The sequence below is a fragment of the Sabethes cyaneus genome, chromosome 1 (assembly GCF_943734655.1).
Source record: "Sabethes cyaneus chromosome 1, idSabCyanKW18_F2, whole genome shotgun sequence".
Lineage (NCBI taxonomy): Eukaryota > Metazoa > Arthropoda > Insecta > Diptera > Culicidae > Sabethes > Sabethes cyaneus.
The window spans coordinates 109,327,414-109,340,147 of record NC_071353.1 but is presented as its reverse complement, the minus strand read 5'-3'; positions in this window follow the sequence as shown (position 1 = coordinate 109,340,147).

Here is a 12,734-nt window from a genome sequence, read left to right as displayed (position 1 = left end):
CGCTAATTTCTGTTCAGGAAAACGTGAACGCATCCTAAGATGGCGTTCACTTCTGCCTGAAAGACAACCGACCAGTTTCCCATGGAAACATACCGATCTATTCCAGGACCAGTGATGCCAGTTTATGTGGATTTATTTATTATGCTTCCTTCTCAACTCTACACAAACGGACCCCAGATAATGTCGTTCTCATTACTGACGTCACCGTGAAATACTTTATATGATCCATAGCCGAATGTACCCGTTGTCAGTGCCAGTTAACGGTTTGAAACAACCCATCGACATCTCTATATCGAACTGCAGTAAACGTCAGCGACAGCATGTCCGGGGCTCAAAATTTGACAGCGGGCCCAAATCAGACTGCTGGCGGTTGAGTGAAACGCAGTGCTGACATGCTATCTCATTTTCGCACACGCGAGATGTTGGCGGCAAAAACATGGTTGTCTGCCGATGGGGTGGTTTGAAAGTTGTAAGTTGAGGGGTTCGTCAGTTCATCAAATTGAATGAATCAAGGCGAATACAGGTTTTTCCTGGAAACATTCACTGCAGTACATTTCTTCTGATCTTACCTTTTTAGAGGATTTTAAAGCTGTTTCCCCTAATATGTAGTTAGATAAAATTGACAGAAGTAAATTACATACCTGGAAATGAAAGGAAAAAAACAGATGTAAGTTCCATAGGATGTTTTATTGAGTATTAATAAATTTTAGTAATAAAAACCCGATTTAATCCATTTGGTGGTGAAAGGTTATACCATCTTACTTGTTACTTGAGATAGAAATTGATTCGGAACATAATTTAACTGTCTCTTAACGCTGGCGAATGAGGCAAATCTTCGAGCTCTATTCGAGAATTAGTGATCGAATGTAGAAACCTGCATGAGATCATCACGGAGGGGGCTAACTAAAGTTTTTGAGAGCATCTTAACAACCAACGTACCTGCTCTACAGAAAAGAGGACGATAACAACCATTTGACATTTGAGGTTTTCATTGTCAAACTTACAAAGCGGCCTTGGCTGGCCAGCATTGATTGAGGTAACCCAAACACCCGACAACGGTAATTGCGTTGCGGATAGAGGAGATAATGTCTAATGCGTACGAGGGTATTGTGTGATCGCTAAAATTAGCGGGACCTACATACGCTATTGTTACGCGCCTCCTAGGTGGAAAACGGAGAAGTTCCATCATATGCTGGACGCAATTCTGAAGAAAAAAAAGCAAAGCCTTGGGCTTAAACGTCTATCTAAGACTTGACCCTTCTTTATCGACAGGCTTCACAACCGGCTATTGGAGTACAGGACAATTACCGGGCTAGTACAACAATCGTGCTGACTCTATCTAGCAGCACCACCTAGCCGAGATTCGAACATACCACAACTGGCTTGTTAGACCAGCATCGTACCTCGACACTAATTGGGCGGTTCAGTTACGAAGAACCCGATCAGAAGAAAGCCGGTAATCATCGGTGGAGATTTTAATGCTTGGCTGGTGGAGCGGAGTAGTAGATGGAACTATACCAGAGGGTACAGCCTGCCAGAAGTTCATGCAAAGAATGGAGGCACGGTCAGTACTTTTCGCAGAGACGGTCGCGACGTTACGTTCTGTAGCCCTTCGCTGGTAGTAAATTGGAGAGATTGCGAAGAGTCTACCAATAACGCTCACCATGCGATCCGGCGCAATGCAGGGCAACAAGATGCTGTAACAGTGTGAGCGTTACAAAGATTGGGCTCAAACGAAAGACGAAAACCTTCGATAAGGATCTGCTCGTTGAGGCACCTAGACCAGGCATCAAGCTTTCGAGTTGAAGGTCGGAAGTGTTCACGGACACCTTAGTGAGGGCACAGAGAACAGACATCCATTCAGGAACAAATTTTTCGATAATTACTGGGTAAAATTTCAAATTAAAATCACCTAATATGCTAGCGTCACCACCACTATAGTTTCCCAACTAAATTATTCTTTTGATTTGCACACTGACAACCTTTGGCTCCTCTGGCGCTAGTATATATGGACGATAAGTGTTATGCTAGCGCCAGAAGCTAGCTGTTGTGAGTTTAGTGTAGAATTTTCTGCGCCTTCAGTGACATCATCACTACAGTTTCCCAACTAATTTGACATAAGTTTTATCCAAGTGGGGACCTTTCGCTTGGATGTCTGTTCTCTGTGGTGAGGGCGTGCGATGCGACCAAGCCAAGAAAGCTAGAACCGTGGAACCAGCGGCGGCCAGCTTATTGGTGGAATGAGCAACTCAGCAACCACCGCAGTAGTTGTCTCAAATCCAAAAGACGAGCTCAGAAAGCGAGAATAGGACACCACGCGAACCGTTGCTTTTCAAGAGGCGCTTTTCTAGTGGTAGTAAAATCAAAATTTCTCACTTGTCTATGTTTACCTACCTGGAAAAGAATCACTAATCATATTTTATTTGTGGTATAGTAACTCTGTTATATCTATTTAATTTTCATGACTCCTGACAAAAAAAAAACTTTTCCTATACCTCTCCATAGCATCTTACTACCATTCATTCGAGAGCCCGGAAAAGTGATTTGACATTTCAATTCGAAAAAATTAAATTTCGCAGCATGGACGCAATAGATAAAAACAATGTTTACCAACTATTAATTGGTTCAGGTGTCAAACGTTATACTGCGATTAGCGAGAAACACAAAAGAAACTGAGATGCATGAGAGAGTAATGTTGCTGCTTTGAGTAAATTTATTGTCGCGCAAAATTCAGCTGTTTCCGAAATGTACAATATACGTTACAAAGTAACGACATCTATTGTATTCAGCACGGAAACATTGATAGTTTCAAGCATACTCTCACGCATGGCGCATGATGAAACACTAGCGCCAACTTCTGTTATTTATTATCAGAAACTAGAGACGGTGTCCTATTGCTGCAGACCGTTAAGAGTGTATGCTGGTACTCCAAGCAGCAAGGAACACACTAAAAAGGAAAATAACAGAGAACAAAGCGAGGTGACACAAAGAGCTGTGCCAAGCATCACCGTATTGTAATGGCGAAGGTCAAAGGAGCAGCCATAACAATGGACCTATGCCCAGAAAATATGAAGGTCGAAGCTGCCGAAGCCAGGATAGCTCCCTGGAGATCTAGTATCGTACAGACTAATCTGTCTGCTGAATACACTCGGGAAGCTACTGGAATGAATTATTGTCAATATACTGACGAAATTAACGGAGAGCGCACACGGTCTGTGTGAGATGCAATTCAGATTCCGGAAAGACAAGTCAACGGTTGACGCTATCCGAACAGCCGAAACGCCTAAAAGTCGGCTAAGCAGAAGCGAAGGGTCGATCGATATTGCGCCGTGATAATGATAGACGTTAAAAATGCCTTGAACAGCACCAGCTAGGAAGCCACCCAGCGTCACCCAGAAGGAGGATAGGGAGTATTGCATAAGAACTGCCACAAAAGGCGATCATTAAGACTGTCGCAGTGGCCTTTTAACCCAATGCCCTTCTGGCATACAAAAAAAATTGCATAAGAAGGGAAACTAGATCGCTGATACACGTCTCAAAATGTGCGCGAAACGGTGCTGCCACCTGCCCAAGTTTGTTCTATTTGTGCAGCAGAATAGGGATTTGTTAAAGAGCGCAAAGGTTAGACTATACTTTGCACAAAGCTTCACAAACTTTTCACATGGCAGTTCTATGAGAATACAAGAGATCAATTTGTGCTTACATACATCTTTTGCCGAAAGTATACTCCCCGGTAAACGAAATAACTGGATGAAAGATTAAAATCAATAAGGTTGGTGAACAAATCTATGTTTTTTATCGTTGTGTTTTTCTCGATCGAACTCCAGATATTTCTTACCGCTGCCATGATCAAGTTTCTCGGTATGCAAGTAAACAAACTGACGACATCAAAAGAGACAAATGCATCCCTTTTTCAAAGCTGAAAGACCCGACATCTATGCTTCTGAGACGCAATGTGATATATCGTATTCCTTGCGCCGACTGCGAAAGTTTTTACATTGGACTTACAACGCAGCAGCTCAAGCAACGATTATCCGGGCATCGTTCATTGATAAAGCGATATCAAGAATTCAAACAATCAGACTCTGGACGAGACGACAACAAAAGAGACGAATTCAAAAAAACGGCGCTCATGGTTCACATAATTGAAGAGGATCATAATTTTGATTTATCCAGAGTCAAAATTATCGATCAAGATAGTAGAATTCAAGCCTTACAAATATTAGAGATGTGTCACATCTTTTCTGATAATTCCACAGTTAATTTTAGAACCGATACCGACAATTTGAATTCTACCTACGCTGGCATTTTGTACTCTCTTGCTCAATAATCTTCATCATAGCTGTCAACCAACGCGTTCTTTTTCGTTACGCCATCTCTGTTCTTAGTTGTTTCCAAGCATTCCTTGCAACCTTTTTTCTTAAACAATTTCGCCGTCTCACATAGCTGCTTTGAAAAGTTTCATTATACAATCTGTGTTCGATGTGCCCGGGTAAAACCTGTGTAAGTTCAATTTTTTAAATCAATAGTCACAAAAATACATTATGAATGTGCTACTTCCTTTTTAGTGTAGAATAACAAGCTTTCCACAGTGCAATGACACAATCCACTTGACAAAAGAAATATTTGTATACGTTGTGAGTAGTTAAATTGTAATCAATGTTAAACATGTATAACTTTGTAAAAAATTTGTTGTTAATCAATAGCTGTCCTGAAGATGAGGGGATATCCCTCGAAACGTCGACTGTAAACGGAAAATAAATATTTTCGCACGTAACCCGTGACCGAAAGCCAACCAAAAAGATTTTAAATTATTTATAATTCATCTGACCTTAAAATTGTCTACATGAATAAAATCTTATCCTAAATTAGTTCTACGAAATCTCTGTGCAAACAAGTGTGACGGTACAGCAAAGTCCTAGTTCCTCCACTTTAGAAAGGGTCCTGATACATTCAGTTATCGGTTCGCTATATCCGAACGCAGTCCGATGAAACTGCGTTTGAACTAGTCCAGTTGATCGCAACGGTCGTTGTGATGCGCGAAAATTAATCATAGAATGCAACGTTGGAGAGTCGATTTTACGATTGATAGTTTTTGCCACGAATATTGCTTGTTGCATCTTGCGTCGGTGTTCAAGGGTGTCCAAGTCAAGTATACGGCACCTATCTACGTAAGCTGGGAAGCTATCAGGATGTTCTCGGGACAAGTGTCGCAATGCTAGTCGGATAAATCTCCGTTGCACACGTTCAATCCGTAGATTCTATGTTAGCTGCTTAGGTAACCAAACAAGACTACAATTCTCCAGTAGTGGACGTACTAGGGCGCAGTACAATGATTTAAGATAGTGTGGATCCTTAAAGTTCCGACCAATTTTAAAGATGAAACCAAGTTGTTGAGATGCTTTGGAGATAATCAACTCACGATGTAGATTAAACGTCAGTTTGGTGTCCAATAAGACGCCGAGGTCACTAACTCGGTCCACTCTGCGTAACTCAATACCATCGATAGTGTAACCAAAGGTGATCGGGTTTTTGATGCGCTGGAAACTCATCACTTCACATTTGGCTATGCTTACAATGAGCCAGTGCCGTTTACACCAGTCAGTGAATAATCAAATCAATCAAATCTTGCAAGCGACGGCAGTCGTCTATATTTCCTATCGAAGCAAACAATTTCAGGTCATCGGCGTACACTAACTTGCAGCCAATTCCCAGCAGCAACGCAATATCGTTAAAGAAGAGCAAGAAAAGTAGAGGTCCCATGTTGCTTCCTTGAGAAACTCCAGAGTTATTGGTAAACACCGATGAAACACTACTACCCAGTTTGACACGAAGCACCCTACCACTGAGGTATGAGTTCAGCCATTCAACGATCTGTTGGGAGGCAGCAAGTCGAGACAGTTTCCGTAATAGTATTGCATGGTCAATTCGATAGAAAGCTGATTTCAAGTCAGTATAGTTAACATCAACATGCTTCTTGTCCTCCATATGCGAGATACACATCGATGTAAATTCCAGCAAATTAGTGCAAACAGATCTACTAGGCATGAAACCGGGCTGCACCGTCGAAATATAGTTCTTAATGCGGGACAGTATTACACCACTCACAATTATCTCGAACAGTTTAGTGGCTAGTGATTCCTCGATAATTCCTTACGTTGAGACGGTCGCCGGATTTAAATACTGGAAACATAAACGATTCCTTCCAAAGTTCCTTCCAAAGAAATCTTCCTTGTACGAACGACTTATTGAATATGAAGCATAAAGGATTGGCCAATGCGGCTATGCAACGACTCAAAACTACAGCTGGAATTCCATCAGGTCCCGCAGAGAACGAAAGCTTTAATTTTTTAGTGGCGGCTATAACCATATCGGTTGTTATACTGAACAAACCCAAATCCACCAAATGGGCTGGTACGTGCGCGGCCGCAATTTCAACATCACAGTTAGAAACTTTTTCATCAGCAAAAACGGAAGCGAAGAATCTCGCAGACAGCTCACAAGAGTCGGAAGTTGAGTTGGACTCGACATCATCGTAGCAAACATTCAAAGAAATCGAAGAGGACATGTTTGGCAGTACCAGCTGGGAGGGCATCGCCATAGCGCTCCATAGAACTTAAGAAGCTACTTCGAGAATCAGGTGCTGTTTTACGAGACAAACAAGGAGCAGAGGCCGCATATGGCACACAAATCAAAAGCAATGCGATTCTGGGTGCGGTAAAACCCTAGACCGGACTCATACGGGACTCTTCTCAAAATAGTCCCTGTATCTGAACGGAAAACGTTCAACGTGGCAATCTTAGAAATTCTGTAAGGGTGAATGATTTTTTGTTGGAGGGCACTTCCGGTTCGGCTCATGGAAATCCTGCGTGGGTAGTCGCGAAGTTGATCACCTTCCCCACATCGCTGCAAGTCTCGATAGGTAATGCAGTAGTGCAAAGGCACATCGTCCTCTCAAAGTAATACCTTAACGATGGTCCCGGGAGAGTGGGATAAAGATGGAGGAAGTAAGCGATTTTTAAATAGATAGACACAAAGAACAAGGTTGTGAATCCCACATAGCGCCGTCACACTACAGGTTAGCCTTTTGAAGGATTTTCTCCATCTTCTGAAAATTAGGTTTACTTAAAGACTTAAAATTTTCTTAGCTGATAATTCGTTGTCATCAAAGCATATTTTCAAGCTGATTTTGGTATCTCGGCGCAATGGCAGTACTTTACTTGAAACATGAACTTATATGAAAACGATTTTAGCGGGAAGCCAGGAAGTATGTATTTTGATATGATTGATGACACCTGGGAGGTGGCCTCGAGGTATGATGGTATGAGGCTGGCCTAATAAGCCAGTCGTCGTATGTTCGAATCTCGGTTGGTTGGAATCAATAGGATCGTAGTAACTGGCCCTGCAATTGTCCTGTATTCTAACAGCTGGCTGCAAAGTCTGTCGTATAAAAACAGAAGGTCAAGTTTCGATAACGGAATGGTAGCACCTAGGCTTTGCTTTTTTTGCTGTGATGACGCCCCAAGCAGCACCATTTGTTGTATGAAGGGTTACGCAACTATAATTGAAACATTCAAGTATGGTAAGAGTTCGCATCAGTTACCTTTATCGAACTGTTATGTGATTGAAAAAGCGCAAGAGGTGGAGCCTATATGCAACCAATTGTTACACATATGTTTTATGAAACATCAATGCGCATTATCTATCCATTCACGACTACGATATTAAGAGATTTTAAGCCTGTTCACACTCACACGAAATCCTATATGTCGCGTTGTCAAAACTTGCGTGAAAACAAAAACAAAAATACTTTCTTCTCATTTTTCCTCGGACAAAAACCAAACAATTATTGCGACATTTGCCCCTATTTAAACTACCCCGATTTACACGATTATCACAGTCAAATCTCGCACACGATTTCGCTCAAAGAAAATAAAGTGAAAAAGAAGGGGAAGAAGGAAAAGAAGTCAAACTCATTAATAGATCAAACTAAAATCCACTCTAGTGTCAGATTAACAGTGAAAAATGCGGTACGTTGCATTAAATGATTATCACAGTAGTCTAAATAGTCATAAAAGGGGCAATATGAGGAACTTTGTAATCGCGAATTATGTTTAGCGGGAACCGGGAAGCAAATTTCCTCTCTGGCTCCAAGACGAAAATTATTTACATTAATATCCTTAGCGCGAAACAAAACTTCAGTTTTTTGGGCCTATTATGAGCTAATCTTTATGCCATTCAAAATTTATCGTGCAAAATATAATTTTGCTTTGTATTATTTGATGCGCCTCGTGAAAATTATTAATTTGTTAATTTTCGAGTTTAAAGAATTAAGCCAGCCAGATCAAGAATTCGTTTACGATGGAAAAATGCGGTGTAAAATCGAACTAGATACTGTAATCAAATAATATTTTAGTAAATGCCATGGATTCCTGATGAATGTTTGTGTAATTATCGTTAAAATAAAAACATTTCTTCGTTGAAAAATATTTTTTCATCAAAATATGGCGGAATATGTTATTACATTGATTGTATTTGTTTGGTTACATTTAATTTAAAAATATGCCGTAATCAACATGATGCAACATCATGTAACATTATTGTTTAGCAATGACATTATAATAACACGATGTTGCGATAAAGTTTCATGTTACTGGATATAGACTAATATATTTGTGACAGCCAGTATAAGTATTAGATAACCTGAATCTAACGTATTAATAACATGAAGCTGCTTATTTGTTGCGTGTTTCAATACTGTAACCGGTGAAGTTTTTTGCAATTTAAACAAGACTAAATAGCAACATGAAAGATGTTGCATGTGCTGCTTGGGGCGAACATTGTATTCTAACAAATTGTAGTGCCATGTACTGATGAATTTGAATTTCATTTACTGTCTCAGAAAAATCAATTGAAAAATGCGTTATTTTTCTGAGATTGCTTTGGAGATCTTCTGATGGAAATATTTTTTTTTATAGATAAGATATAGTACTTTCACTTAATGGTTGTCTGGTTTGTGCGAAGCGGCCCGAAATTGAAAAAAAATTGAATGTTGCATTTTTTTTCATTTATTTTATAACTTATTAAATACACACAAACAGTCTTCAGTAAAAATGTGTATTTTAGTATACTAAATAACTTTGTAGAACACTCGAAAGCAGTAAAAAAAATCTTGTGCAAAGTAATTGAGCATAAATGATTTTTAAGCGCTCCTTTTTAACACATCATTATATTTCGCAACCGGTAAGAGATAGCTAGTTGATGAATTCATCAAAGTTGCTTATTTTAGTATGTTCTGCAACTTTTTGAATTTTTTTTTTAATTATTTTAAAAAACAGAAGTTTGTATCACCCTAATAGGTGAATTCACGGTCACCCTAATAGTGCAGAAAGATGCGCTATATATTATTATTAAACTTCTCCGAAGACATCACCCTTGAAAAATTACGCATTTTTTACCCAATTACTAACGTCGCGTTTTTTCAAAATTTGACCACTGTGCTACGGTACCACAAGGCACAGTGCACTGTGGTCCAGAAAGCGATTTTAGACGGACAAATATGATTGCTCCTAAACGGGATATTCTAGCTCAAAGAAGTGTTCGGCAACTTTTTGAATGAAAACATGATGCATCTTTTGAAAGGGTCGTTCAAAGTTCAGATGATACCGTAACAACAATTCAAGTAAGAATTTTTTAAATAAGTTTGTTTTCCATTTTTTAGTTCCAAAACATTTAAGATAGATTAATTTCACAGAACTTTTCTAAACATTCCAAATTTCTAACTCTTACGTATTTTCAGCGGTGCTTGCTAGTTAGAGTCAATAGGATCATTGCACTGGCCCCGTAATTTTCCTGTACTCTAACAGCCGGCTGCGAAGTCTGTCGATAAAGAAGGGTAATGTCTAAAGACGGTATACACCCATGGCTTTTTTTACGTATTTTCAGCAGTGGACGTTTGCTTATGGACAACCCGTAAAATCATATTTCCTCTTATAACTCATTTAGCTCAATAGGTAGCTCAATATGATATTCTACTAAATTTTTTATACGTGAGAGAAGAATATTTTTGCAGAAGACTATTTTGCTTTATCTTTATGAGTTAATAAAATATAGCCGATTTCAGGCTAAAAACAGGCCAATTTTACTAAAGAATAACTCGGAACGTTGCAAACGAATCTTGATGAAACTTTGGCGATTCAATACACAAACGCACAAAGTTTTTAGCAAAAAATGGTGAAGGTGTTATTTTTTAAAAAAAGATAAAAAAAAAGTATAACTTTGTTGTACTTTTAAGCACGAGTTGTTTGATCTGCCACCATTTGCCACCTTGGGAAATATATAAGCTCAAAGTAGTACTATTTTTCATAAAAATGCTCAAAATCTCCGAAACTGCAGAAAATTGCGTATAATAATGTTCTACAAAAACGTTGATTTTAGCAAAATAAACAACTTTCTAGAACACTATGAACACGTAAAAACTGACCAGAATAAGTCAGGGTTTGAAAACTGTTTTCAAGGGTTTGTTCACGAATAGCGTTTCATAGATAACTTCCAAGAAGAGATACAAGTATGGTGTCTTCGGCATTGTTTACATTGATATTTACTACAACTTTGTCGAAAGTACCAAACTTGTATCTCACTTTTAAGATTTCTCTCACAAGAAGGTGCTTGTTATACCAAGAAATGTTCCTAAAGGCACTATATGCGAAAAACTTCACGTTTCGGCGCTATATCAAACGATCACGTATTTCGCTGTTTGGACTACTGTGCAAGGTAGTAAGTTGGGCCAATCATAATTTATCCTCTATTTAAATGATATCGTAGTAATTCTTTACTCGGGCTGCAAATTACCATGCAGGGTTGTTTGAAAGAGATTTCCTGACAATTGTTAACCTGATGATTGTATGCACCTGCTGGATATATTTTGTGAATAATGATATTTCGACCTTTTGGGACGAGGAGACTCTCAAATTTTCAAAAACGGGAACATTCGATTACACAGAAAACGTTTGATCTACCCGGCGATTGTCACCGCGCGTTGGTTGTTTTTCATTATCAATATTTAGGTGTCCCATTTTATCGAAAGCAACTTTTTGAGCTTTTAGGAACTATACTCCATTGACTGAAGTTGAAAGAAACCAATTTTAAGTGAAAGAAACAGCGTTTTATAGCTGCTACTTGTGTAATCCAAACCCATGGTAAAGAAATAATAACGATACAACTACCTTAATCAACACACTATTTTATATTCATCAAAAGGAAGAATGCCGACTTCGCCTAGTTTCAACATTCAACGCAGCTAAATACTGTTTCACATTTCAAAACCAAACTAACTTCCGAAGACTTTCCATTCCAGCTCGCCACACCGTACAGCATCATGCAATTCCAGTTGTTTCAATTCCGGTTCTGAACATCTCCGCGCCTGCCACAGTCACCCGTGGAATAATCCATAGCTATTAGGGGCCTATACTAAACGCACCTTGGTTGCATTCAACCGGACCTCGCGGTACGGTAGGCGCATGCTAGCTGACCTATATATTAGATCGAAGCGAAATAAAACGTAGGTAGTAGTTGCTGATCGCAACAGAAGTAACATATGTACGTGCACCAGGAAGTGTATCATCGTCATTTCATTTCAAAGCGGCTTAAGGCAAAAGAAAAACTGGCGCAATTACCGGTTCTTTGCCGCCCTGCCAGTAGTCAGTAGCTTCACTCCCAGCCCCAGCTGGAGTTGCTGTTCGTGAGGAATTTTCGCCTTTCTACCTGTCTACATGCACAGGCTACACAGTAGGAATTTAGTATAATGAACTAACGAAAGGCTCAAGACAATATGCCTTTGAAAACCGTTTTCTTACAACCTTCCGGTTTTGCAAACTGATGATAGAAAAAAAACCGCAAATGGATACCGCCGTTGCTAGCCAGCTATCCACACGTATCCGATAGACCGACCTCCACCAAAGAATGCCTAATGCGAACTTGACAGTGGACGCTCGGTCGAGCAACTCAGTCTCAGTAGGATGTGGTCAGTAAAATGCCGACCATCGTAGTTTGGCAGGTGGTCTAACGGGTCTGTAGTGAAATTTCTGCCCACAACGTACCGTGGCATATGGGTTGTACGCTGACAGGTAAAATCGAACGTCTTTCCAAACACACAGGCACAACTAACACATGAAACGTTGGGTGTTTTTAAAAAGTTCCGGCAGCTACGCGAGGAGGTGTGACCCGTGGAACATTCGGAGGAATTGGTAGCTCAAATGAAGAGGAGTTTAGTAATTCACAAGTATTTATAGTTATGTGAAAGTCAAATAGTTATTTTTCATTTTCTGAACCTGAAAATTCAAATTGAAATTTTCGATTTTCATAGAAATTGTTCCTTGATCGACACCACTAAATGCACACATTGCACCCTAGCCAACCGTCGGTCGCGTCGTCTGGGTGGGTATGTTGCACAGCCGATGCAGTCTACCGAAACCCGGCGGTGGGACGCGGGTGCATCGGCAAGCCGCTGAACCGAATCGTTGTGCGCGATCAAAAATGAGGAAAAAGCTATCTAAAATCGAAAGAAAACATACAACTAAAATAGGCAATTAATTCGCTGCGGAAGTACAGCAAGAAACGTTGTTGTGGCAATCGGCAATCTAGCGGTGTGCTGCATTGTTGTTATTTGGGATTTGCTGCTCCGATCGACGAAATGGATCATGAATCCATTCGAGTAAATCTTCACCCTTCTTGTG